General features: G+C 36.5%; 1 non-coding gene across 1 annotated transcript; it reads left to right on the top strand.

Annotated features, from left to right (window-relative positions):
- Nucleotides 1–1,394: 1,394 nt before the first annotated feature.
- On the top strand, nt 1,395–1,501 carry LOC127558441 (U6 spliceosomal RNA). The gene has a single exon (XR_007952831.1). It is a non-coding gene; the product is annotated as a U6 spliceosomal RNA (small nuclear RNA).
- The last annotated feature ends 1,870 nt before the right edge of the window (nt 1,502–3,371 follow it).

The raw sequence follows: 3,371 nt of genomic DNA, 5'->3' as shown, positions 1-3,371 counted from the left end.
TGGTTGCCCTAACTCTTATCTTTATCATGTTCATTATATTTGATTTTTTCAACCAACTCTCACATGTCATGCTCATTAAGATTTTCCTCATCCTATTTGCCTCCTAAGATTGTTTCTCAGGTCTTTTTTTGTTGTTCTCAGTAGATTGCTTTTGATGTCCTACTCTGGTAAATTTGTGTGTGTGTTGAGGGGAGGAGTGTGGGGAAATTTCTTCTTCTGCCTCTATCCTGGGAAGAAATATTTTTAACAACCTTACCATTTCTGTGCAAATTATGGAGGAAGGAATTGAGAAAAATTCAAGATTATCAACCTTGAAGACCTAAAATGAAAATGGAAAACATTGGAAGAGGGATCATTAAGGGGAAAAAATTCTTAAGTTTTGTTTCCAACATGTTATCGGATATGTCTGTGTGACATCCACTTTGAAATACCAAGAAAGAATTGATGAATTAGAACTAAAGTTCAGAAGAGAGACAAGGATTGGAGTTATCAGTCTATGAGATTTTTAAATACAAATGATGTGAACTCATGGGACATGATAAAATTATTGCAATAGAGCAATATCTACCATGTTGGCTAGGCTAGTAGCCAACAAATTTATTAAAAGCCAAATCAAAAAATTTATTAAAGCCATCTTTGGGGTTAATCAGAGCCGAAGTCTTGCATAGACCTTTGAAATTTTTTTTATGCCCCGAGTATATAAGTCAGCAGCAACTCATGCTTTTTATGGACATCCCAGAAGCTGGTAAATCAATATTATTTCATTGCTGAGTATCCTTTCCATGCTATGGCTAAGTAAATCTTCCTTTATTAATTGTTAAATAGTCTTATGAGTATTTTGGATTTTTTTTTCTTTCTAAATCTGAAACACTAAACTGAGCAGAATTAGACACAACCCTCATAATATTTGGAATTTTCAGCAATATTCCATTGTAATGGCATCATTAAATTAGAACAAGATTCCCAGGTGACTTTCCTGTTCTGACAGTGCTGGTCACATATTATAAGGTATAATGAGGATTCTCTGGGTAGATTAAAAATTAATCTGTCTGGTGCTCAACAACTGGTGACAGATGAGAATGAGTCTGTTTTTTTAAGAATTGTTCCCTGAAGATGATAAATGCTATAAACTATCTTTTTGTTGAGTTACATACATATGTTGAGTATTTGGGAGGAATAGTGATCTCACTATTGGGAGGAATTGGGAAGAATAGCTCTACCAGGAATAATAGTCCAATGTCCTCCCTATTAACTAAAATTTTTGAATTATCTAAGAATTATGTTAAAGAAACTGCTAAAGGCTTTTTTTACATAATACTTAGGAGGCCCTTGGGACCTGTGCCACATGGACTTTGTTGCACTCTGGTGCACGTCCCCAGAGAAGGCAATGGTGGATGCTCGCTTCGGCAGCACATATGCTAAAATTGGAATAATACAGAGAAGATTAGCATAGCCTCTATATGAGGATGACATGCAAATTTGTGAAGAGAAGGCACTGGTGGGAAAATCCTTTATTTATGGTAAGTTTCAAACTGATGGGGCTGTTCTACATTACTGCCAATAGTGTCCAGTGGTTATTGGAAAACTCTTTCCAAAGGAGGATTTGGAGGACCCAAGGATAGCATTTTGGGGAAGAGGACTGCTTTCTGGAAAGAAAGGGAAACCTATCTTCCTATCCCCACAAAAGAGGCTTCAATTAAATGTTCTTAAAAGCACAAAAATTCGCTGAATCACTAATATATAAGCACATGATGACCTTTTAGCTACCTTACTACAGATGATGATAATCCATGTATGATGAAGACCTATGTTTGCACTGGTGTCAACATGTAGCCCCTACACAGATCAGGTTAAATATTAAAAATTTTCTCCAAAAGGGTCATGAGAAACAGTGGAAAGAATACCAGATTTTTGGACCTATATTTGAGTCTAGGCTTTTCTACTTATTACCCATGTGATCAGAGGCAAATAACTTAAATTATCTGGGTCTCAATTCCTATTACGCAAAATGAAAAGGCTTCATGCTATAGCTGATGCTTGAAGCCTAAGGATAAAGAGCCAGCTTCAGAGTCAGAAAGGCTCAGAGTCTTGCTTTGGACCCATGCTGGCAGCATGACCACAGTCAAGACATCTTACTCTTAGTGCCTCAGACAACTCTGTAAGATCATAGATACATTCAGATGGATTGTCAGTCTTATTGAAGAGGCAGAAAGAGGAAACAGGAAAGAACTTGGAACATCTAACTTATCCTTGCCCAAGATCACATATAAGTGCCTGAAGCTAGATTTTAACGGATATCTCCCTAAATCCATGCCCATTGCTCTAACCCCTGAACCACCTAGATGGAGATCCTACAAGGTGATCAGAAAAAGGGTTACAAAGACTCTCTCAAGGTCTCTCTTAAGAACTTTAGAATTGATTGTAAGACATGGGAGACACTGGCAAAGGACCTCCCAACATGATGTGCCCTCATCAGAGAAGGTCTGGTGTTCTATGAGCAAAACAGAATTGAATTAGCTCAAAACAAATGCGAGATTCACAAAAAATTAGAGAATTCACACCAGATGTTCATAGGGACTATTTGTCAGAGCATTTAAGTTCATATTGGTCTGATCAGTCACATTTGGACATAATGTAGCTCAACTCTAAAATAGTAATGTCCTTTTGGTCCTCTTGGAGACCTGAAGGACAGCAACCAACCAACTATGTAAAATGAGGGGATTGAATTAGTTTACAATTAAAATCCTTTCCAATTGTAAAGGTGTGATTTTATAATTCTCTCTCTCTCTCCCTCTCTCTCTCTCCTGCCCCCTCCCCCCTTCACCCCCGCCCCCTTTCAGTTTCTATGGGTCTCTGTTGGTCTGTGTAACTGTCACTCTTTCTCTTTCTGTCTCTCTCGGTCTATCTTTTCTCTTTGTTTTGGTTTGTGGCCCCCAGTCAGTATTTATTCCAGGAAAATATGTTATTATATATCTTAAATATAGTTAATGGTCTAGGTTTCCACAAACATAAGTAATAAAAGTTTCTAGGATCTATACAAGCTCTTATGTTAACAAACACATTTTTTTTAACATGACAGTCTTTTTCATTTGACTTCACAGAAAACATATAATAGGGTAAAACATTCAAATATTCCTATAATCAAATATAAAACAAAAACACAAGGCACTTATAGTATTTCTCCTCCAAAGGAAGAGGAGCAGCATTATGGATAATTAAAGAGTATATAAAAGGATTAAGAACGATCAAGGAGAATAATGGAATATAACATGAAGAATAAGTGAACCCCAAGAAGGAAAGAAGAAGGGATTTCGTAAGATAAGGCAGAATAAATAATTAAAGATAGGTTGAACAATTAAAGAGAAAAGCAA

The sequence above is a fragment of the Antechinus flavipes genome, chromosome 3 (assembly GCF_016432865.1).
Source record: "Antechinus flavipes isolate AdamAnt ecotype Samford, QLD, Australia chromosome 3, AdamAnt_v2, whole genome shotgun sequence".
In the NCBI taxonomy this organism is placed as follows: domain Eukaryota; kingdom Metazoa; phylum Chordata; class Mammalia; order Dasyuromorphia; family Dasyuridae; genus Antechinus; species Antechinus flavipes.
This window is presented reverse-complemented; position numbering and strand designations above follow the sequence as displayed.